We start from the raw sequence: 24,658 nt of genomic DNA, 5'->3' as shown, positions 1-24,658 counted from the left end.
GAATTTCCCCACGATGTGTAATTTGACTCATAACTCTCTGATTGGTTACTTAATCCACCAATAAGAACTTTCCCACGCTGTGGGGGGAGGGGGTTTAAATTTTTTTTTCTAATTTTCATATAGGGCCCCCACCCACCGCTCAGGGGTGGGGGCCAGGGGGGAGGACATTAGGTCCCCCCTTATTCTTGTTTAGGGCCCCCACCCACCGCTCAGGGGTGGAGGCCAGGGGGGAGGACAATAGGTCCCCCCATTTGTATTTAGGGCCCCCACCCGCCTCTCAGGGGTGGGGGCAAGGGGGAGGACATTAGGTCCCCCCATTTGTATTTAGGGCCCCCACCCGCCGCTCAGGGGTGGGGGCCAGGGGGAGGACATTAGGTCCCCCCTTATTCTTGTTTAGGGCCCCCACCCACCGCTCAGGGGTGGGGATCAGGGGGGAGGACAATAGGTCCCCCCCAGTTTGTATTTAGGGCCCCCACCCACCGCTCAGGGGTGGGGGCCAGGGGGGAGGACATTAGGTGTGTGTCCCCCCAATTTTTATTTAGGGCACCCACTGCCGCTCAGGGGTAGGGGCCGGTGGGGTCCTCCCCCCTTTTTTTTACTTTAGGGCTCCCACCCGCTCAGGGAGGGGGGACCCTTTTTTATTTTTTTATTTTTTTTAACAGTGAGCAGCCACAGGCTGCTCACTGTTTACTAGACATGCCCCTACTCGCGGTATAGCGAGTAGGGGCATAATTTACTAATACTAAGTAATCTTTACTTAGTATTAGTACATTTGGCTGAAAGACCAATTTAGGTCTTTCAGCCTTTTGGTAGATAGCTCCTAATACCATGAGAATTAGGGAGTTATCTACCAAGCGGCTGCAACAAAAGTCCCGAAATGCCGGAGTTCCAAAGTTGCCGATGTTCCGAAGTTGCCGAAGTTGCCGAAGTTCCGAAGTACCGAAGTGCCGAAGTTGCCAAAGTTCCGAAGTGTCTAAGATCCGAAGTGGCGAAGTTCCGAAGTGCCGAAGTGGTCAAATGCCGAAGTTTCCGAAGTTCTGAAGTGTCGAAGTGCCGAATTGCCGAAGTCCCGAATTGATGAAGTCCCGAATTTCGGAATGCCGAACCAAAATGAATATTTTCCCCATGCACATGCCTACTTTAGATTGAATCTAAATATCAGATTTTTATTGATTCACTTAATTATTCCAATAAACTCTAAATATACATACAGCTGATGTATGCAAACTCATTGACATCTTTGGAAAGAATGTACATTTTAACAGGGGATGTGCATGGGCAAAAAATACGGTTCGGTTCGGCATTCTGAAATTCGGCACTTCAGTAATTCGGGACTTCTGATAAGTGTAGGGTTAGTGGTAGGGTTAGGAGCAGGGTTAGGGTTGGGTTAGAAGTAGGGTTAGGAGTAGGGTTAGGGTTGGATTAGGAGTAGGGTTAGGGGTAGGGTTATGGCTGGGTTAGGAGTAGGGTTGGGTTAGGAGTAAGGTTAGGGTAGGGTTAGGGTTGGGCTAGGGTAGGTTTAGGAGTAGGGTTAGGAGTAGGGTTAGGACTACGATTAGGGTTAGGGTAGAGGTACCCTAACCCTACTCATATCCCAACCCTAACCCTAACCCTAACTCTACCCTATCCCTAAACCTACTCCTTACCCAACCCTAACCCAAACCCTACCCCTAACCCAACCCTAACTCTAACCCTACTCTTAGGCCAACCCTAACCCTACTCCCAATCCTACTCCTAACCCTACCCTACCCCTAACTCTACTCCAACCCTACCCTAACCCTAATACTACCCCTAACACTACTCCTTACACTACTCCTAACACTACTCCTAACTCTACCCCAACCCCAATCCTACCCCTACTCGTTTTGCCACTTTTCAGAAATCCAAATCCGAATGTCCGAAATTCATCCGAATTTTAATTCGGACTGAATCGAATTGCACATGTCTAATTTTAACATTTTATTTTCTCATCTAGTATTACTAAGTTGCAACTTATACATTTGTCTGTAATTTAAAATGGCAAAATCATGGATTCATCAATAAATAAAATTGCTGACATGAGGCACTGTTTTTTAAAAAATTAGAACTGTTCCAATCCCCCATGCTAAGCACAGGGTCAGGCAGCTATTAAGCACCAAATATTGAGAGAGTTGATGATCATGATTGTGAATTTTCAGGAAAAAAAGTGATAAAAGTTTACATCTATATTGAGCACACATTGCATATTATACACTTAGTGAGCCAGTACTGTAGCCATAAAGTCTTGAGATATGATACTACAGAGTACCTAATATTGTATTAAGATGATTCCATGTTCAAACTTTATTTAAAATATAAAAAAAAATATCTAAATATATTTTAAAAAGTTGAATTAAATAGGGAGAGAGCTTTTGTAAAGTAATCAGAGCCATGCATGGTATCTAAAGGTTAAACATGTGAGAAAGAAGTCTACAGAGTAAATTATGGATCATCATCTGATGATTTGTGATGATGTATTGTGTTGAGGTGGAAAACACGGAAAATTTATTTTTTGCATTTTTTGTTTCTCAGGTAAGAGAAGAATAAGTTTGGGCATGCAACAATGAAAACATGTGCTATCGAAAAAAAGTGTCCAAATAGTCTGTACAAATATGCTGGTATGGAGGAAGCATACAGGAAGCAGGAGAAAAAAAAACATGCAGTACATCATTGTGAAGAGTGAAATCAAGGTAAAAAGAGGTGAACCATGAATTGAGACAAAACTAAAATGAGGTATGTTATTTAAATAAACTTAGAATTAAAAAAAAAAAGTTACATTCGCATATGGGGATGGGTAGTGAACCAACAGGTATAGCAAGACTAGACTAATGTGGGGAAACTGAAAGACAAACATACGTATTGTATATTAGAGCATGACTGTAGTATGTATCTACCAGGGTTAAAAGGCTACCTGGTAACATAATTAGACCACTGCTTTAGAATTGTCTAAAAACAGAAACAGAGGAGAAGGTTACTGTCCAGTACATATTGTCAAGGGCACGGGTCATCATTTCCACTGGGAGACATGTACAAACATTAAATTCTGTCCAGCATAAGACCAACACAGATGGTTGTGTGGCATCGATTCAGTTTTGTAATAATAACGTCAATACCTCTGGATATACTTGTGAATTACTAGTAAAGATTAAATGTGCCCCACCTAAAACAGCTATGTGCACCTCATTTTCTGCGCTTTATCAGCACATATTTGATACCATCAATCTAGCAAGTGACTAATGCGACAGGGTCCATACTTTGTATACCCCAGTACACGAAAAAAATGGGCATTTTTGTATTTTAAGTTTATTTTTAAAGAAGAAATAAGGAATTAGAAAATAGAGTCTGTTAAACTTTTGTTGGGTGTTTTACATATCAGAAGGATTTGCATCTGGTCCCGAAAAGGCTTTTACAGTAGCTATATTATGCAAAGGAGAATAATTAAAGCAGTAATGGTTCAGATAGATAGCATAAAAATCCCGTTAGATTAAGTGACGCAGCATAGATTTTATTAAAGTTTTATTTAATTGCACATGGTTTATACAGATTTCTCATGACTGATTGGGGACTTGCTGCATATGCTCAGTTGTATAATGAAAGACATAGTGAGACAATAACTCACTGACACCAAGTACTAAGTTGCAGAAGGTTCTATCTCAAGACATTCTGTATCAAGAGCTTCCATTTGTCTCCTATGGGAAGATTCTTCAAATCCTAGCATTTGATTCAGCAAATATTCCACTCTTTATTGTATTTGTTAATATGTATGTTGTCATTGGTTGAAGCCAACCAAATCTGACATGCAAACATGTGCATGAAAAAAGTGGATTACCAAAATAGAACAGATGTGTGTTGTTTTATTTTATCTAATTTAAGTAATTTTTAATGAGATGGTCTTTGAAAAAAATACAATCACAATCAGATAATGAGCAATCTGACCAGGGACAAATGGACAGAAGACTAGCAGCAACAAGAGTGAGCATGGCCCCTACAGACATAAAACAATCAAAGACAGAACCATTATTAAACAATAGAACAATATAGGGATGTGCATGGGAAAAATATTTGGTTCAGTTCGTCATTCCAAAAATTCGGCACTTTGGGAAAGTGTAGAGTTAGGGTAGGGTTAGGGGTAGGTTTAAGTTAGGGGAAGGGTTAGGTTAGGGGTAGGGTTAGAGGTAGGGTTAGGGGTATGGTTAGGGGTAGGAGCAGGGTTAGGAGTAGGGTTATGGTAGGGTTAGGGGTAAGGTTAGGGTTAGCAGAGGGCTAGGGGTAGGGTAGGGTTAGGAATAGGGTTAGGGTTACCCTACCCCTACCCTTCCCCTATCCCTACTCCAACCACTAACCCTACCCCAACCCCATCCCCTAACCCTAACCCTACCCCAACCACTAACCCTCCCCAACCCTCTCCTGTTTTGCCACTTTTCAGAGATCCAAAGCACTTGAGAACTTCAGAAATTCGGCACTTCGGAAATTCGGCACTACGGAAATTCGGTTCGGTTCAACATTCCGAAATTTGGAAATTCGGCACTTCGGACATTTGGAAGCATCCAAATGTCCGAATTTCCGAAAGTCGTCCGAATTTGCATTCGGAACAAAACGAATTGCACATGTCTAGAATAATTCTAAATGCAATAAAGTATAGAATTTAAAATGTAAAAAGGTATGTTGTCATCAATAATTGTTACAATGCTGAGGAATCTTTCAATTTTAGCAGATTATAGAGAAAAAGAGGGAGAAGGAAAAAAGAAAAAAAGAGGAAAAAGGAAATTGGTGGAGCAAGAAATGGAAGAGATAGGAAGAATGGAAGAAAAAGAAGGTAGATGAGACAATAAAAGGGGAGGAAGAGGCAGGCAGGTTAAAAGACCACTTCACACCACAAAAGTACTTAAGCTTGCTAAAGTGCTCTATGGGTGAGGTGAACCTAGTTTATCCAGGGCCGGCGCTACCATAAGGCGGCACAAGCGGGCGCCTTAGGGCGCACCGGCCCGGGGGGCGCAATCCTGGGGTGACCGGCAGGAGGAGAGCACCCTGCATAGTGCTCCTCTCCTGCCGGTCATTGCGTGTAGAGTGGCCGAGCGGGAGGGCGGGCCGGCGGCGGTTTACCCGGTCTGACAGGAGATGCAACAAACTGCTTCCTGTCAGACCGGGACAGGAAATGGGATCTTCTACCACATACCGCCCGCTCAACCACGCTACATGGAGAGAGAAGGGGGCCCAATGAAAGGTAGGAGGGGAGTGGAGGACAATACAAGTTACAGGGTGGGGAGAAAAGTTACAGGAGGGGGGGCACAATAAAAGTAACAGGGGTGGGGAGAAAAGTTACAGGGGTGGGGAGAAAAGTTGAAGGGGGGACACAATAAAAGTAACAGGGGTGGGGAGAAAAGTTACTGGAGGGGGTACACAATAAAAGTTATAGGGGTGGGGAGAAGAGTTACAGGAGGGGGTACACAATAAAAGTTACGGGGGGGAGAAAAGAGTTACAGGAGGGGGGACACAATAAAAGTTACAGGGGGGAGAGAAGAGTTACAGGAGGGGGGGACACAATAAAAGTTACAGGGGGAGAGAAGAGTTACAGGAGGGGGGACACAATAAAAGTTACAGGGGGGAGAGAAGAGTTACAGGAGGGGGGGACACAATAAAAGTTACAGGGGGAGAGAAGAGTTACAGGAGGGGGGACACAATAAAAGTTACAGGGGGGAGAGAAGAGTTACAGGAGGGGGACACAATAAAAGTTACAGGGGGGAGAGAAGAGTTACAGGAGGGGGGACAATAAAAGTTACAGGGGGGCGACAAAGAGTTACAGGTGGGGGGGACAAGAAGAGTTACAGGAGGGGAGGGACAAGAAGAGTTACAGTAGGGGAGGGGCAAGAAGAGTTACAGTAGGGGAGGGGGACAAGAAGAGTTACAGGAGGGGAGGTGGGCAATAAGAATTACAGGAGGAAATGGAGGGGCAATAAAAGGTACAGGAGGGGATGGGGATAATAAAAGGTTCAGGGGAGGCAATAAAAGGTGGGGGACATTTAAAGGCACAGGAGGGGAGGCGGGACAATCAAAGGTATAGGGGAGGGGGACATTGAAAGACACAGGAATGCTGGGGGGCACAAAGAAAGTCACAGAGGCTGAATGCACACGGGGCAAAGAGACACACAGAGGGGCTGAGGGAGGACACATAGACAGACAGAAGGGTTGTGGGGAGAAAGAGACGTACAAAGGGACTCTGGGGGAGAAAGAGACACACAAAGGAGCTGGGGAGAAGAAAGAGACAGACAAAGAGGCTGGAGTAAGTAAAAAATACACAAATGGGTTGTAAGAGATACACGAGGAGATGAAACACAGCAAAGCGGGTGTAAGACACATAAAGGAGAAAAAGGGAGTAAGATATTCGAATGATAGGATATAAAACTCTGAAGGGGGTAAGAAATTCAAAGGGAGGGGGGTTACTTGACACACAGGTGAAGACGTATTTTTTGGGGGGGGAGGAGGGGCGGCAAAACGCATCTTCGCCTGTGTAGTCAAAAATCCTTGCACCGGCCCTGAGTTTATCCCCAGTTTACAAAAGTGCTTATTTCTGGCTATCAAGGTTTGTATCCTCCTGCCATTAGCTCCCCTCAGTTAACAGAAGTGTGCCTGCCTCCTCCCACACAGAACTCAGACCAGCTCCTCCAGACCTCAGACCCGACATGTTCTCGTCCATGAGCTGGCATGCACACATGCAAAAATGTGTCCATGTGCACGAGGGCACCAATTGAGAGGCTATTGGGTTATTTCCCCATGAGGAGACTGAAAGTCTCTTCTGGGAAAAAAGGAGGGTTTGCCAAGCTGCAATGCATGAGATCTGCAGCCTTTGCCAACTTTTTTAAGATATACACCCAATAAATACATGCATGAAAAATTGAACAATAAGAATATATTTTCTTGTTTTTTTTGCCATTTGGCAATGGAGTATCCCATTAAGTAAATATGAGGAGAACGTGATCTCCATTCTCCATATGTGACTTTATTGAAGGGGTCCATATCTTGCAAAAAAAAAATTTCTTTTTCTTTTTACCCACAAACAGTCTAATAGTTGTAAATTAAGGTTTAACTCCGGCAATTGGAGAGAATAGCAAATGTTATGCCAAAATAGCAGATTTTATTTTATTTTTTCAAAGTCTCCAATTCAACTTTTAAAATAAATAAATAAATAAACTCTGCTTATTTGGCTTAAAATTTTAATTCCTTTGTTACTTCTACACATTTACAGTTTTTGTGAGTAAACCCCAGAGAGTTTAAGAATAAGAAAGGAGTTTGAGAATAATATTTACAATCTACAAGTCTTTCTACAAATGGTAAGTGTATGTTTCTAAATGTGAGAAGACTCTCAAATAGCAAATTGAAGAGAGTCACCCACCAGAGAGTTGAAGATTGCTCAGAAATACAGTCACGGTTATTCACTTAAGTGAGAATTGCCAGGAATTAAAATTGAATTCAAAATTAAATTTTTAAAAGCCAAACTGAGCACTCTTTGAGGAATTTCCTAAATCTGCTCATTTGGCCTAAATTTTGAAATTCACTTTGAATTCCCAGCAATTCTCACTTTCGTAAATAACCCTGAGCATTCATCACTGGACAGAAAACTATAAAATACTAGAGTATAGAGATTTTATTTTAGAAAGAAAAATGGAAATGCTACATACGGCTTTTCTATCGTGGTGTGTTTGCATGTAACGTATACTGGGTGCATAAGTTACCAAGACATGTACATACATGGCAAGAAAAACGCAAGCCCTTCAGCATTTTAGAACATCAAAACAGATTTCTAAGCTTAGTAAAGTCATTATGGAAAAAAACACTTTTGCATGTAGGCAATTAAAAAAAAAAATGTAGAACTTGCTTGTCAAGGAATTTGAGCTATCCCCAGAAGACACATTCATATGCCATATAAAAATGTATCAATTTACATGGAAGGACTTTACCTGTTTGTTTTTAAAGGAACACTATGTACAAACATGTATTCTAATGTCACAGTGTTCTACTTATGTAGGTGTCCACCCTCCCTTGCAGGGGTGTAAAATGTAAACCAATTACATCCCGCAGGACTCCTTGCCGCCACTCCACCTCACTGGCTGAGATCATCAAGATTGATAGGTAAGCATTGAAAGGCTAGTATGTTTTGTGTGTCAATGCAAATTCTCTTTAGGAGAGTCTAACTTGGTTATAGTTAAGAAACACTTCTAGTAGCAGTCATCCTGAGAGCACCTAAAGATACGTTAACTCTGAAATTAATATATTGCCGTTTCTCTGAAACGACAATGTTTCCAATTGCAGGATTAAAACTGCAGGGACATGGCATCCAGGCTTCATTGAATTGAAGTGGTCTGGGTGCTGTATAGACAAACATGGCCGACTACACCGATAGCTCTTCATTTATGCTTTGGAAATTAGATGTAAAGAAGCAGCCATAATATTATGAAATCTGGGGGTTGTTTGATCATTATTCAAACATTGATATCTCCCGATTCCCTTACTGCAATTATAATATATATCTTAATGTGATGTAAACAAAATATCTGACAGGGGAGACAATGTATTGTACAATGGTGTGGGCAATAAGTACCCTGTGCAAAAAACGTAGTGGACTCAGGGCTTTTATACGCACAGAATGTTGGAGTATTTCCATTCTTTATAATGACCACTGTGGTGAAACCAACCTCACCACTGGGCATTGGAGAAGCCTGTTTGCCCGCCTCCTGCCTGCTGACTATGGCCCCTGGGAGATTTGGCCCTTTAAATACAGTATTTGGGCATATTGTATTTTATTATGCTGCTGCTGGCCCTTTAAGAACCATCTGAGGACATACTGTGGAGTTACTGGGTGGCCGCCATTTCATGTATCAGAGGCACATGGTGAGAACAATGGATGAAGCACATGGTGAGAACAATGGATGGTGGCCATTTTAACTCACAGACACTGTTTGGACTTTTCTACATGGTGCCATCTCGCCGGTATTTGGTGCACAAAGACATCGTGCAGTAGTTTTAAACTATACAACAGGGGACACATTATACAGTAATTATTGTTCATATAGCCTGTATATGTTCTGCGGAATCTGCATTAAACTGTATCTTCCAAACTACTGAACGGATCTGGGTGAATTTTGGATATGTGGTTCACCCAGATCCCCCGGTTCCGAGGATATACTTTTTATGGGGTTGCATGCTTTGGGGTCCCTGTGATATGTTTTATAAAACTGTATTTCTCTGCCTGTGATAATTATATTACCCGTTGTGCTCAATAATCATATCACAGGCAGAGGGGAGGATTTTGTGTGGGAGTGTCTGTGTGTATTGTACGGATTGATTGGTTGTATTTCAAAACCCTGTGGACAGTCCTATGTTTGTGGATTGTGAATAAAAGAGGCTGTATGGGCCAGTACAGTTAGTTCTGCTTGACCTCAAAATGAACTGTCGTCTCGTTATTGGGGGAATTGGATTGTATGCTGATTGCCAGGAGTGTATGCTGATTTTATGCTTTTCCTGTTCAGCTGTTTACACCTTTCAATGCTTGAGAGCATTCGTATGCGTCTCTGGTTCAGTGGTTGTGGTGTCTGCTGCAGTGCTTGGAGTCCTCAGGAAGCGCTAGGAGCATCCTTCAACGAAGGTACCCAGTCGGGGTGCCCGTCGATCCGTTACAACCACCATTAATGTATCCATGCTAGGGTTGTGTTCCAAAGGCCACCTTTGGTGGGTTTTTCAAGAGAAAAACCCAGCAATTCTAGACCTCTACCTTTCTTCTAATATGTTGTTGGCTAGTATAGTATTAATAACATATTCTACTTCATTATAGCAATGGACAAAATGTATGTATCATTTAATGAGAATCTATTTATTTTTTTTGTAAATATAATTTTTATTGTCAAACGGGTCAAAATGAGACTCGCAGGTCTCCATTTGCATATAAAACATTCGTTTAGGACACAACATGTGTCTGAGCATGAGAAAGTATAGGGTATTGCATCAAACTTATGAGGTTGGGCGCGCAGGCCCGTAACAGCATCGGACTCGCAGGTCCTTAACCATATTAAGTGGTCCTGTCTAGGGGACCGGGTTCTGATGAAGACTTCCAATTACAACTGTGTCAGGAATTAGGACGGGTTCTAACCTGTAACATACATTTCGGGTCTTATGGACCCCGAAAGGTCCAGGAGTGTCACACGAGAATAGTCACACTCTTTTGTAGCCTCACCCTGTCCCTGTCGGGTAACCGGCCTACTTAGGCCTTCAGTACATGGTTAGGGTTCCGCACCTTCCTGGTCGGTGCGTATCAACTGGGACGGGAGTCGGGGAAGGGGGGAGTGGGTTGGATAGGGAAGGAGGTATAGGGTTAGTATGTCGTCTCTGTGTCTGTCGGTCTTGGGCCTGTAGGTGCTAGGGTCGTCAGTATCGTCTGGAATTCTGGTTTCGCTGTCGTCAGTATCCACTGCGTCCAGATGTCTAGGTATGTTTGTTGTTGCGGACCAGCCGCGTACATAGTGAGTTCCTCTATGGCTCTGAGGTCTTCCATTTGAGCAAACCAGAGGGGTAAGGACGGGGTCTCCTTCGTCTTCCAGTACCTTGGGATCGTCTGCTTAGCCATATTTATGATCCGGATCGTAAGTGATTTTTTATATTTGGATGTGGGGACATTTGTGTGGTGGAGCAGCATAGCTGCTGGTTCATATGGTGGGGGATTGTCCGAAAAGCGGGCAATGATAGCGTGAATTGTGTGCCAGAAGGGTTGTATCAGATCGCAGTCCCACCAGAGATGTCTAAGTGTGCCTATTTCCTTTTCGCACCTCCAGCAGAGGCGAGATGCATTTGTGTCTATGTGGTGTGCTGTGGCCGGTGTGCGATACCAGCGTGTGAGCAGTTTATAGGCAGTCTCTTGGCTCTTACTGAATATGGAGCAGTGGTGTATGATATTGCACATCTTCTCCCATTCCGGGGCGCTAAAGGTGCGTTCCAGGGATTCCTCCCATTTGCCCATGAAGTTCGGAGGTGTAGTTGGTGTGTGCGACTGGAGAAGGGAGTACAGGTGCGATACCCCGTGTGGTAAGGGGTCCGGGTCAGAGCATAGTCGTTCAAAGACCGTGAGATCTCTGCCGAGTGCCTGGCCTTGTGGGAGTAACTTTACGAAATTACGCAACTGTTCATATTTGAAACGCGTTAGGAAGGGTTGGGAAGTCTCCCCACACATTTCTGTCAGGCTTTTCATCCCTCTTCTAGTGCAAATGTGTCGTAGGCGGGGCATGGGGTCGTTCACTAGTGCCCTGAAGGCCCTCGGGTCTAAGCCCGGTTGGAAGTCTGGGTTATGAACTAGGGGTAGTAGTGGGGATGGGTATGTGGAGAGGGCATGTCGTCCGACACTGCCTCGCCACACCGTCAGTGTCGCTTTAGTGTAAACCGAGTATCGTGTTTCCTTCCCTGACCCCCTTGCGGGGGGCCACGGAAGGAGGGCGGCTGGTATGCCCGCGTCGCATTCCTCTGCTATTTTCCAGAGTTTGTGAACCCCCGGTTTGGACCACTCTACCACACGTTGTAGGTGACACGCTCTGTAGTATAGGGCAAAGTCTGGTAGAGCAAGTCCGCCCTTGTCTTTGGGTTGTGTCAGTAGGGTATATTTAAGTCTGGGTCTCCTCCCGTCCCAAACGTAGGTCCCTAGTGCCCCTCGGAGTGCCGTGAAAAAGGAGGTGGGGATCACTATAGGTAGTGCCTGGATAAGGTAAAGCAGTCTCGGTAAGAAGTTCATCTTTACTACTTGCACCCTACCTAGCCAGGATATATGGGGGTAGGCCCACTCTCTCATCTCCTTCCGAAACTGGGTCAGCAGGGGGGCGAAGTTGGCAGCGTATAAATTTGTCGTGTGCACTGTCAGCCAGGTGCCTAGGTAACGTATCCTGTCTGAAGCCCATTGGAAGTTGTGACTCCTACGCAGGTGGTCAGCTCTATGCGCGGGTACATTGATATTTAGTACATACGATTTGGAAAAGTTAATTTTCAAGCCCGAGAGGAACCCATATGCCCGGAACGCCTGCACTAGGTTGGGTAGGGAGACCTCAGGGTTGGTAATAAAGAATAGCAGGTCGTCCGCATATGCGGCTATTTTGTGGTGTGTATCTCCTGTATGGAGGCCGGTGATGTCAGGGTGGCATCTGATGGTGTTTAAGAATGGCTCCAGGGCCAGCACAAATAGTAACGGGGAGAGGGGGCAGCCCTGGCGTGTGCCATTGTGTATCGGAAAGGCCTCTGTGAGTGCCCCGTTGACCAACACGTGCGCGGTTGGCCTGGAGTAAAGGGCTCCAATCCATCCCCGGAGGTGCGGTCCCAGGCCCATATGTGTCAGCGTCCGGAACATATAGTCCCAGTTGACCCTGTCAAAGGCCTTCTCCGCGTCTGTAGAGAGTAGGAGAAGGCCCGAGTCCGTTCCAGATGTCCTGTGCATAAGCGTGAGGGCCCTAATGGTGTTATCCCGGGCCTCCCGACCCAGCACGAACCCCACCTGGTCCGCGTGTACCAGATTGGGCACATGTGTTTGGAGCCTGGTCGCCAGGACCTTTGCGAGAAGTTTAAGATCTGTGTTGATAAGGGAGATAGGCCGGTAGCTCCCGCAGTGCTCCCGGTCCTTTCCCTCCTTAGGGATGATGGTGATGTGTGCGGTGAGTGCCTGCTCGGGGAGATCGTGTCCCTCTCTGATTGCATTAAACATGTCCACTAACGGGGGGTACAGTATGTCTGCGAATCTCTTATAGTATTTTAGGGGCAAGCCATCGGGGCCTGGGCTCCTCCCGGGCTTAGAGCTCTTGATCGCAAGCGCAAGTTCCTCAGGGGTAATGGGTTCGTCCAGCTGATCCGTTATGTCTGTTGGTAGGGTGGGGATTGTATGGGCCGAGAGGTATTCGTCTATAGAGTCCCTGAGTCTGTGGGAGTGTGAGTCCGTGTGCGGTCGCGGAATCGCGTAAAGTTCCTGGTAGTATGCCCTAATGATCTCCTGTATCTTAGCGGGGTGCCTGTGTAGGGTTCCCCCCTTGTCCCGGATGCGGTCTATGTAAGTGTCTTGTCTCTTTTTATTGAGCATGCGTGCTAACAGTTTCCCACTTTTGTTGCCATTTACGTGGAAGAAAGCCCTGTTGCGCAATGCATCCCTGTGGTATTGGGAGTGTAGGAGTGTTGTCAGTTCTCTCCGTAAAGTAAGCAGTGTTGCCTGGTGCGTGGGGAGTTGTAGACGTTTATTGAGTGTATCCAGGTGGTGTATGTCCGCTAGTATTGAGGCCATGCGGGCCTCCCTCTGTCTCTTGAGAAGTGTGCCTTTTTGTATGAAATGTCCCCTAACAACGCTTTTGTGTGCCTCCCAACGTATGGTGGGGGACGTTTGATTTCCATTGTGTGTGAAGTATTCTTGCAGTGTAGTTTCTATGTCGGCCGTTAGTTCTGGCTTGGCTAGTAGGGCCTCATTCAACCTCCATTTGGAGATCGTGGGTCTGAATAGCGGGGACTTCAGGGTGACCGACACCGGTGCATGGTCTGACCATGTAGCAGTGCCCTGGTCAGCCCGAAGTGCCAGCGGTAGGTAGTATTGTGGCATGAAGAGGTAGTCGATTCGGGTGTAGGAGTTATGGGGATGTGAGTAAAAAGTGTAATCCCTTTCATCGGGATGCAGGGCTCTCCAGCAGTCCACGAGCCTTTCTCTCGCCAAAAGGGCTCTGATTGCTGTGAGATGTTGGGTGGGGACGTGAGAGCGGCCCAGGGAGGAGTCCCATTTGGGATCCAGAGCCACGTTAAGGTCTCCCCCCAGCACCTGTACTCCCTCTGTGAAACTCCTAAGGGTGCGGAGTGTCCGGGCCAAGAAGCGATATTGTCTACAATTTGGGGCGTAGATGTTGGCAAAAGTGTACATGGAGCCTGCTATCTCCCCCTTTATAAAAGTGTATCGTCCCTCTGGGTCGGTCAACACCCCCTTTTCTTTAAACGGAATGCGTTTGTGGAGCAGTATTGCCGTCCCCCTTGATTTCCCACCTTGGAAGTCACTGTAGTATCCGATGGGGTAGTGCTGGTTGGTCAGTGTTGGTCGTGATCCCAGTCTGAAATGTGTCTCTTGTAGAAACACTATGGATGCCTTATGGGAGAGGAAATCTCTCAGGGCTCCCGATCTTTTCTCGGGTTTGTTTAAACCTCTAGCATTGAGGGAGAGAACCGTTATGGGGGCTGGGGCAGTGGACATGGTCGATCCCTGTCAGTCAGGTATAGATATGTAGTCTCGTCCGTCCGGCGGTCAAGTACTTGGACGGGGTAAGGGGGGTATAGGGAAGTGTAGGGTAGTAGGGGTGGGAGGGGTCAGGGGTAGAATATATACAGTCGCTGTAAACAGCGGCGTTGGAAAAGAGCGTCGGGGGGCTGGGGCCCCTCCGGCCGTTAACGGGCGGAGGGGAACCGCTCACCTGATTTTTGTCTCTCACTCCAGTAGGGCAGTCGAAGGAGTCCCGGAATTCCCAAGTGGGCCGGGCCCAGGGGACCAAGTGCGCTCGCTAATCGGTCGTCGCTGACCACTATGGCCTCTCGGGGCTCCACCCAGTCAGGACCTTCCGTCTCCCCGGCTTACGGCACTATCTATTAAGGAATGAAACATAGTTATCAACCTCACCTTAAAAGAACAGTAATAACTTCAACAAGGATATCAGCCATAGGAAATAAACAATTCAACAATTTAACATGGGTCCCATTTGTACCTTCACCGTGTAGGTCACCTAGTGGCCTGGCACGGGACCCTCCCCCCACCCACATCTCCATTCCCTCCCAATCTCTCATCACCCTAATGGCAATTCCCACCCTCTCTCCGCTTTCCCTCACCCCTGTGGGTGAGATCCGGTCTCGGTGGCGTGCGTCTGGAAGTTGGTGTTGTGGGGTCTAACCATCGGGCGGTAGGGGCACATTTATTCTCCACATGGGCATAAGGCCCCTCATGCGACTCTCGCCCACGATAATAAAGCTGGTTAATAGTATCCCCCCCTCCCCCCCCCCGGGTTAGTCCCCCCATACTCTTAGGTGTTCCCTAGTATGCCCTCCCTCCCCCTTATCTGGAGCCGCAGCTCTAGCAATACTTGCTGTGTCGAGAAGTCACGGCAGTGTCCATTTAGTGGTGGGGCCTCAGGGGTACCCCAGTGTAAAGTCTAGAGTTCGTGACATGCCTATGGTATCAGGGTAACAGTTCCAAGGTCTAGACTTCGAGCAGGCATGGCAGCTTTCAGTTGGGCATCCCCACTGGTCTAATCGTCTGTGTGCGAGGTGGCCTCAGTCTCTGGGGTCGGGGACCCAGACCTTGCGGTCGGGGGGTGAAGGTGTAAAAGTTCAGCGGGTTCGGCCAGGGTAGTGTCTCCGGTGGCAGGTGCAGCTCCTTCTGGAGAGCCTGGGTATCTTCTTCCCCTAGGACCATGAAGGGGCCGTTAGGAGTCGCAACTTGCAGTCCTGTGGGAAAACACCAGCGGTACCGCAGCTGGGCGGTTTGTAGCTGCCTGGTTAGGGGCTTCATTGCTCTTCTGTATGCCAGGGTTGCTGGAGATAGATCGGGGAACAGGTGGATCTCCGAACCTTCTAACAGAATTTTTTCTGCGGTTCTGGCTTTGCGAAGGATCTCCTCTTTCAGGGGAAAGCTCTCCAGACAGCAGATGATGTCGCGGGAAGGGCCTTCAGGGGGTCCCTGGGGCCTAAGTGCGCGGTGTGCACGTACAAAGCCTATGGGCGTTTGAAGCGGACGGGCCAGCAGTCTGTTAAATAGATCCGACAAGGTGGCTTGGATAGGGGTGTTCTTGTCCAACCCCTCAGGTACCCCCCTGATGCGGATGTTCTGTCTCCTACCCCTGTTGTCTAAGTCCTCAATATGCAGTGCCATTTGCTGTAGTACCTTCGTATGAGATTGCAGCATGTCAGTGTTTGCTGCCTGAGATGCAGACATGTGGTCACTGTCTGCCTCGAGCTGGGCCACTCTCTGGCTGAGGCCCTGTATCTCCTCTCGCAGTGCATGGAGCTCTGTAGTGATGGAGGTGTGGAGTTCAGCATTAGCCTGTTTCAGATCTGCTTTCGTGGGTAATTGCTGGAGTATGGACATCAGTTCAGGGGTGAAGGATTGGGAGTTTGTTGGTGTATGTTCTCCCTGTGGGGACCGTGGGCGGGGAGAGCCCGAGGCCGTGGAGTCAGTTGAGGCCTGGTGGTCCGGGTCCGCCCGTGCCACGAGGTATTGCTTCATGGAGGGGTTCGGAGCACTTTTCAGGGTGTCCGCGGGTCTTTGGGCATTCGATGTGCGGTGAGTCTTCCCCATTACGAGCGTTTGGCTGTGCGGTCGGTGAGGTTTAGTGCTAGGCCGGCGGGGAGCTCACGGTTTAGGCAGCCATGTTCGCGGACCTCCAAGCCACGCCCCCAATGAGAATCTATTTAGATTCAATCACAAACAGGACCTCAACATTAAATTCTTACTATTTGTGGAACCCACATGCAACGATTCATTTTCTAACGAACACGTCTGTGTATATCTGTTGCATTGTTAATCAATTTGTAAAACCAGTATATAAAAGTTTGACACACTGCAGACGGACAATCTTCACAGACCTTGAAATTATTATTTTTTTCCAGTGTATTCTATGTTCACTTTCACCTTGTTTGAGTTTCTTTGAATTGTACTTGTTGTTTGCTTTATTAAGTTCATACCAGAGATTTACTAATGGGTGGAGGGCTGAATTGCATGATCCATCATCAGTGTTTATTTCATGCTTTGCAATCTGTTTTGTATTTACTGAAGCATTTGTATATGTTTATGTTGTTACTAGTGTGTTAATCCCTGGTATATCTCTAAATTCACAGCTCTCATCATACTAGTATAAGACCTTACAAAAACAAGCCCCAAAACAAAAAGTAATACAGTATTATGTTAAATTATGATCCTCAAATGCACACCTTTAGAGTGTGCCCCATCTATTTTTATGCAAAAATGCAGGAAATGCCAATGTCTTTCATTTCACTAGAAGACAGTCCGAAATGTACCAATCAAACCATCTGTCTGCTCCATAAACAAACAGTACAAATCAAGTAAACATTTGTGTAACTTTTGGGAACATATAATAAAATTTCTTGCATTCTAATGAAAAGAAACCAATATACAATGTAGGTGTCCACCCTCCCTTGCAGGGGTTTAAAATATAAAAAAAATTACATCCCGCAGGAATCTGGTCTCCTTGCCGCCACTCCACCTCACTGGCTGAGATCATCAAAATTGATAGGGAAGCATTGAAAGGCTAGTGTGTTTTGTGTGTCAACTCAAATTCTCTTTAGAAGAGTCATTTGACCTATACCAAGTTTAACTCGGTTATAGTTATAGTTTAGGGAACTTATCTACTAAGTTAAAGGGAAATTCCAAATCCCTATAGTTCTACAGTTTGCTGAAGTGCTTTAGAGGGTAACTGAATGTCCTCTTTGTTTTATTTCATAAAAGGGCTGAATCCAAGAGACATCTGCATTTGTATAAACCTCCTTGGCAACACCTACTAGTCACCTAGACAGACGGGAGGATTGTGGTGCTTACTCACTTTGAGCAGTCACTCATAGTGAAAGCCATTCTTGATTCCCTTGTTCTGTATTTAATAATAAATACTTGATAGAGCGTATATATTATTCCACAGGGATATTAGAAACCATGAATAGGACAAACCTTGAAGAATTATCCATCATTATTGGCGTAATGATGGACAATTAGTTAACCAACACTTCTGCACTGCAAACCACAACATAGATGACATTAAAATAACCATCCTCAATTCAAATAATAGATCAATGGATGTAAGAATGATCTAGGATGGAATACAAATGCAGGAACCTATTCAATGATATAAACACAGGGCTAAATCTAAGAATGGGTCTCCAGTGCCAATCGAATTAAAATGTGACACTGTGCTGTGTGCTTTCATTTGACAGCTACTAGTCTCACAGATGCTTTTCAGGTTTGTGTTAATGGGCCTCTCTTATTTCCCATCCTACTTTTTTCTAATTAGTCATAGATCATATCGCCTATCTGCAGGCATTTTGTGTCACTCCGGGCTATTTCCCATCTAGCTTGCATTTGTTCTTTTAAGTTTTATATCACGGGCTTTTACTTATGTACATATATACAGTCTCCTTTTACTTCATTTCACAATTTGCTGGTTTACAAATGTTGCTATACCTATTTGGCAATATTTGCATATTTGCTTACACAGAAAAATAAAATAGCATTGCAGCAATTCGTAACGCATTTTATTTGTACCTGTATAAAGTTTTCTTCTATTTTGGTAATTTAATGCACATTTGCAATGTGATTCCAGTGTGTTGAAAGTGAAGAGATGTCCACTAGATTGTTTCTATTCTTGGCGATACATAATCATTTAGAATTCTTTCGAAGACTTCGTACATAACAAATATAGTACATACTTACGTCTTGTTCAACAAATACCATTGAAGACAGTTGAGATATTTCATGACTACTTTGGAACCATGTTCAACCAGTCGGCACATTTTTACAGAGGAATTCTTTGAATGATGCAGGTTCTTCATAACTGGATAGTCTTTGATACTTCATTTTTTTCTCTGTTATGTTTCTTCTGTCACCTAAGAATAAAAGAATGATTGCTCCTTTGCAAACTCTATGTTCTACGTACATTGCATTCATTCTTCACTGCTAGTCATAGTTAAATCAGATTTAGTGCCTCCATTGTGCATTGATGGACATCTCCTTGTCTTTGTGGATCACTTACAATACACGTCAGTAGTTCAGTTTCTTTCATGGGGTGTGAAACTTGTTAGTGTACTTGTAGTGAAAAAAATTAAACCGTATGTTAAGCTGAAATGTATGGAAGCCCAGAGAGGCCATGTATTTTTAATGTTTTTCAGATTTGTTGTCTGGAAAAAACAACTTGTTTTCTCCAGCAAATAAGTTGTTTTCTTAAGATAACATTTCAGAAAAAATATCAAAACTAAACAGCCTCTCTAGACTTCTGTAGAAATTAGATTTTATGGAGCGAGCTGGACGTGTCCGGATAGAGCTCCGTTGCAGCCACGGTGCCAACAGCCTACAATAGCCGAAATTCGACGGAATTTGTTGGAAACTTAGAGTGCCAGAACAGGGGAACTGTGATGGATAAAAAGAACCCGAGGGGGGGGCGGGGCCGGGCCGCCAGGCTGCATGGCAGCAGAACCTCAGGTCTCCTGGCCTGAACCCTGGAAAACTGTTAAAAAACAGCACACAGAATACAGAAAAGCTGGATTTCTCTGCATATTACGGTAGAGGAACGCATAAGCTACCTGACGATACCACACTGAACCCGGTAATGGAATGGGAACATTGAGACTCCTAACACAGGCCTACGCAACATCCTGAGCCTGGGAATGTACAGCACCTGTAGGCGCACAGATAATGGCACGTCAGGCCAGGGAAGACTGAATACCGGCACATCCACACTGAAGACAGCAAAGATGTGAGGGGTGGCCCGGCCCCGCTCCCCCCCCCGGCTGGTGGGGGTAATCCCGGCCACATGGGGACGACACACTCCAGGGCGGAAGATACCGCATGGGGCCTATACCGCTCCCCAACACAGGCAAAGGCCACCCGATTTTGGCCCGCCTGCAGACTTACCCTAATGGAGAGAGAACGCAGAGGACTACACAAGGGAGACTGACCGGGGCACCTCGTGCTGACCCTGGCGATGCCGGGCGCCTGACAGACCCCCTGTGCTAAGCTCCCGACCGTTAGTGGAGTGGACGTCTGAACCTCTGGGTCTGTGGGGTCCCCAGAGAGCTTTGGTCCCTGATGCCGTGAGCCCGGTGGGGCGGGACCGTCGCTGCCCTCCCGACGGACCGGTGGTCGGGGGGGATAGCCACCAGCTCCAAATATGTGGCCGGCACCGGGTGAGACAGCAGAGTGCACGCTCCAAGTGGACCCACGTGAAGCTGGGGAGGTGCAGGGAGCGGACGACCCGCGGATTTTGGTGGTTGGGTCCAAAGGACGGTTTGTGCTCCTGAGTGCCCACAGTGCAGCGGGGACCCGGCTGGCGGACGGGGGCCGGCTAGGAGGGGACGAAAGGAGGTCGGGCGACCCAGGGACAGTGCGATGGTGACACAGTGAGAGACTCCTCACAGACGGCCATACAGGCCGACATGATAATTCAGCAATGCATAGTTACCTCCATATACGAACACTGCATCAGTTCCCATACCCTTAGGGAACTAACGAAACATGTAAGATCCTAGTTTAGCAAAGTATCAGCTTTGGCTAGATTCCTACCGTTTATGTTCACACCTTATACTACTGCTTCATAAACTACTGCTCCTTAATTAATGCATACTCCGCTATAACGCGCTGTAAGGGGCGGCAAATTAAGTGATAGGCTAAAGTTTACTATTACTAGCTTACACATGAACAGCTAGCGTAACGTACAAGTTAATATGTTTGATTGGATTGTAACTACGCATAATAGATTGATAAGACCCAGACCAGGCAGCTAGGACTTAATGCTATGTTTATGCTCCTTACTAATTGCTTACTCCTGCAAGCATGCATTTTTTAGATGTTGCCTGAATAATTAACCAGATAAAAGCTACTACTGGACTACGTATAGTTACAATGGTTGACATACAGCGCCAATATACAGCTCTTTCACGCTTGGTCTGAGACCTAGATAACTTTGCAAAGTTACTAGAAGCTTAACCTACAACATGGCATGATGGCTGAGAATTATTGGCCTCTGCGCAGGCAACCATAGGATACATTCAATAACATATGCCATAGGAGCCTCATACGACCAGGCATGACTAGGAGGAATTTACGGTTAGCATACTGCGTACAAATACTGATTGACAGCGTATGGCATTTCTTCTCTCGCAAAGCTTAGAAACATTACATTTACTTTAATGCCTGTTATTTTGGATATTTATGCCTCTGCGCAGGCGAACAAATGTTATTTCTATGAATCCGTAATTGCCTGCACACAATTAATTGCGACTCTAATAAAAATATTTAAAACAAAAAAAAAAAAAAAAAAAAAAAAAAAAAAAAGAACCCGAGAAGGCAGACGAAAAAACCGTCTGAGACGGTTACATTGGTCCCTGACATGTTCGCGGCCACCCGTGCTGCGCGATTGAGCATTCAAGATGGCGGACGGGAAGGCCTGGGGACGCCGCGCTCGCCCTCGAGCCCGGGAACCAGCGCCACGGTTGGGGCCTCTGATACGGACACAGGTCAGATTTTAGCAAAACTATCGGAGGTGCGCACCTACCTGGCCACCGAGATCGTCCGGAATACTGCTGAGGTGAAGGCCGAGATCCAGGCCTTGGGCGCGAGGACGGCGGAGCTAGAAGGCCGGATGGAAACCACTATCCGGGCCCATAACGACTCTGCTGCCCGGATCAATACACTGTCAACTCAATTGCTAACGGCCGAAGCAGTGATCGAGGATCTTGGTAACAGGTCACGGCGGAACAACATTCGCCTCCGTGGCCTACCGGAACAGGAGGGTGAAGGCTCCCTCATAGACGTCGTTCTGGACATTTTCAAGCCGCTTCTTCCAGGGGTGCCGGACTACTTGTGGCACGTTGAACGGGCACACCGGGCGCTTCGGGCCAGAAGGGCGGATGACAGGCGGCCGAGGGACGTCATAATTAAGTTCCTGTCTTTCCAGACGAAGGAGGCTTTGATGAAACGGGGCAGGGAAGGCCCCATAGTGTACAAGGGGACTGCCCTGGCCTTGTACCAGGATCTAACCCCGACGACCCTGCGGAAGCGACGAGACTGGCGTCCTATCACCGAACTCCTGCAGCAGGCCTCAGTCAAATATGCCTGGGGTCATCCTTTCAGGTTGCTGGCCTTCAAAGATGGCAGAACCAGAATCTTGTTTGCAGATGGCGATCCGGCGGGCTTCCTGAGAGAGCTGGGGATCCGACCTCCGGAGGGCTTCGCAGTTCCGGGAGCGGCGGCGGAGGTCCTTCAGGCCCTCCCTCGAGAATGGTATGAGGCGGGCGAGTGAGTGTGATCGGTCTATTCTACGCGAATGCTGGTCGGCTACCGGTGGCTCCGGGCGGTGAGCTTTCCTGGGGGGGTCCCTGTTGTTTGGGTCGGCGGGCTGCGGGGGCTGCATTTCCTTCCCCTCCTTTAGCTCTTGGGTCAGACTCGGGTCTCTGTTATAGGCAGTGAGGCCCCCCAAGAATGGCAAGATCGGGTTTTTTTCTCGGCCCCGGGTGGGCAACTTATCTTTGGGGCGGGCTAGGGTTTTCATTATTGCTGTTGTTATTATTACGTTCATTAATTTCATTATGATTATATTTATTGTTATTATGGTCACCGCTATTATCGTTGTCATTGTTATGCTTCGGCTGCCGGTTCTCGCCCACGTTTCCCTATGGACCCTCTGGTTTGTGCCCCGGCTCCTGTTTGCTAGTGCGACCCCGGGAGGGGAGGGATCTGTAACATGTCGCTAGTGGGCTCTGTCTACACAAACTTTGCTGGACTGACATGGCGGTGGGCGATTTTGCGTTTTAAATGTATAATTTTTGTTTTTCACTTCTCCCCTATCCATGGTTCAACAATTACTGTACATGTATTTTGCATTCTAGGCCTGGGGACCTTGGGACGGATCTGGGGGGCGGGCGGGGGATTTTCAGATGCAGTCGGGGTGTGTGCTGTACAGTACATTGTGATGGTTCACGGCCGCGTTGTGTTGCGGAGCATTAGCCTTAGGCTTATATATGCCCTCCCCCCCCCCCTTCCTCCCCCCTCCCCCTCCCCCTCCCCCCCCTCCCCCGGCTCTGGGTACGAATTGTGCTGCCCCTTAATCTGGCCTGGACCCTTTTGCACATTTACAGCTTTTGGGTTAATCATGGGGGGCGGTCTCTCCCACTGGGGCGGCTGGGGATATTCCCTTGCGGGGATGTAAAGATGTTATTTGTTCCCCCGTCCGACAGGCGACCCCTGCTGAGTCCCTCCCTTCTCATTCTTCTGAATTCAGGCGGCTATGGGCTGACGGGGCGGGATAGCTGACCCCTCATTGCCAGCTCTTAAGGACCGGACCATTAGCATCGGCGTAGTAAATGCACGTTGTTTTTCTAGGATACTTTTAGATTGGCACCCTAGGGGTGCTTATCTTTTCGTTGGTCTATGTTTTTGCTACTCTGGAGCCTTTTATGGACTCCGGGAGAGCTTCAACATATTCCCCTATTTTCCCTGGCTATAGGTAAGACCAGGAGTTTGTTCTCATTGTTACTTTTCTTTCTTTTTCTTTCTCATACTTTCTCGATTTTTCCTTCCCCCTCTTCCTCCCACCTCTTTCACAGCCCTCTTCCCTTCCCCCCCCCCCTCTCTGAGTCTTCCCATGGGAGGGGACGTTGATATATTCTATTGCACCTCGATGTGCTGCTCCGGCCAGTGGGACCCGGGTGGCTATATGTCGGAACTATATTGTTTACTACCCCTTGAGTATTGTACTCAGACAAATGTAGTCAGGAGGTTGGGCCACCCCTTTAATAACTACCAATGTCTTTGAAATTGTTAACCTTAAATGTCAAGGGCCTCAACGCTCCAAGCAAACGTCGCCTTATGTTTAGGGATCTCAAACGTAAGAATCCGGATATAGCATTCCTGCAGGAGACACATATACCGACCTCAGCGAAATTCACGCTTAGGGATTATACTTTTCGGACCGTACACGAAGCAAGGGCTCTAAATAAACGGAATGGGGTAGCGGTGCTTATACATCACAGATGCCCATTGCGGGTGGGTACTGTTACGGCTGACCCGGGTGGGCGCTTTATATTAATTTCGGGCTATCTATACTCTCATACCATCCACCTCCTCAATATCTATGCCCCCAATGACCCCTCTGTGGATTTCTGGGACAATATGACCCGGATGGTGAACGGCTTATCTCCTGGCATGGTGGTGGTGGGGGGAGACCTTAACGCCATGCCATGCCCAGCGGTGGACAGAGGACATTGCAGAGGACTCCCGCGGTCACACGGGAGAGGCGGACAAGATAAGTTGCTTCATTCCTTCTTGCATCATACCGGTCTCATAGACATCTGGAGAGCACACCACCCTGATCGACGAGATTACACTTTCTATTCGGCGCCCCACGACACCTACTCTAGAATAGACTTGTTTTTAGTTAACTCTTGTTCTGCACCCAGGGTGTCGGGCAATGCGATTGGCTCCATTACATGGTCAGACCACGCGGAGGTCACGCTGACCCTGGATAGGTTGTGTGTGGCCTCTCCGTGGTCTTGGAAATTGAACACCTCTTTACTGCATGATCCGGCTGTGGTTGAAACTGTTCGTAGGGAATTGCTGGAATACTTTGCGCGAAACACGGGGGCTGGAATTCGACCAGCCACGGTGTGGGCCGCACATAAAGCGGTAATCAGGGGTATATTAATTTGCGAGGCCTCCCTGAAGAAAAAACGTAAAACACAACTTTTATCATCTTTGCTAGAGGCTCTGGGGAAGGCGGAAGAAAAGCACAAAACGGCACCATCATCCGACAACCTGTCGGACGTCCGTAACCTTCGATCCTCGATACGCGACGCACTTACTGACGACAACGCTAGGGCTATGACATGGTCC

General features: G+C 46.9%; 1 long non-coding RNA gene across 1 annotated transcript in view; it reads right to left on the bottom strand.

Annotated features, from left to right (window-relative positions):
- LOC134585573 (uncharacterized) overlaps nucleotides 1-18,639 on the bottom strand; it is a 29,919-nt gene extending 11,280 nt beyond the window's left edge. The window contains exon 1 of the long non-coding RNA XR_010086532.1: nucleotides 18,488-18,639. This is a non-coding gene — a long non-coding RNA (uncharacterized LOC134585573). The remainder of the gene's footprint in view (nucleotides 1-18,487) is intronic.
- Between the last annotated feature and the right edge of the window lie 6,019 nt (nucleotides 18,640-24,658).

Source organism: Pelobates fuscus, chromosome 2 (genome assembly GCF_036172605.1).
Source record: "Pelobates fuscus isolate aPelFus1 chromosome 2, aPelFus1.pri, whole genome shotgun sequence".
NCBI lineage: Eukaryota > Metazoa > Chordata > Amphibia > Anura > Pelobatidae > Pelobates > Pelobates fuscus.
The sequence above is the reverse complement of the archived record's forward strand: the minus strand, read 5'-3'. Positions and strand labels throughout refer to the sequence as shown.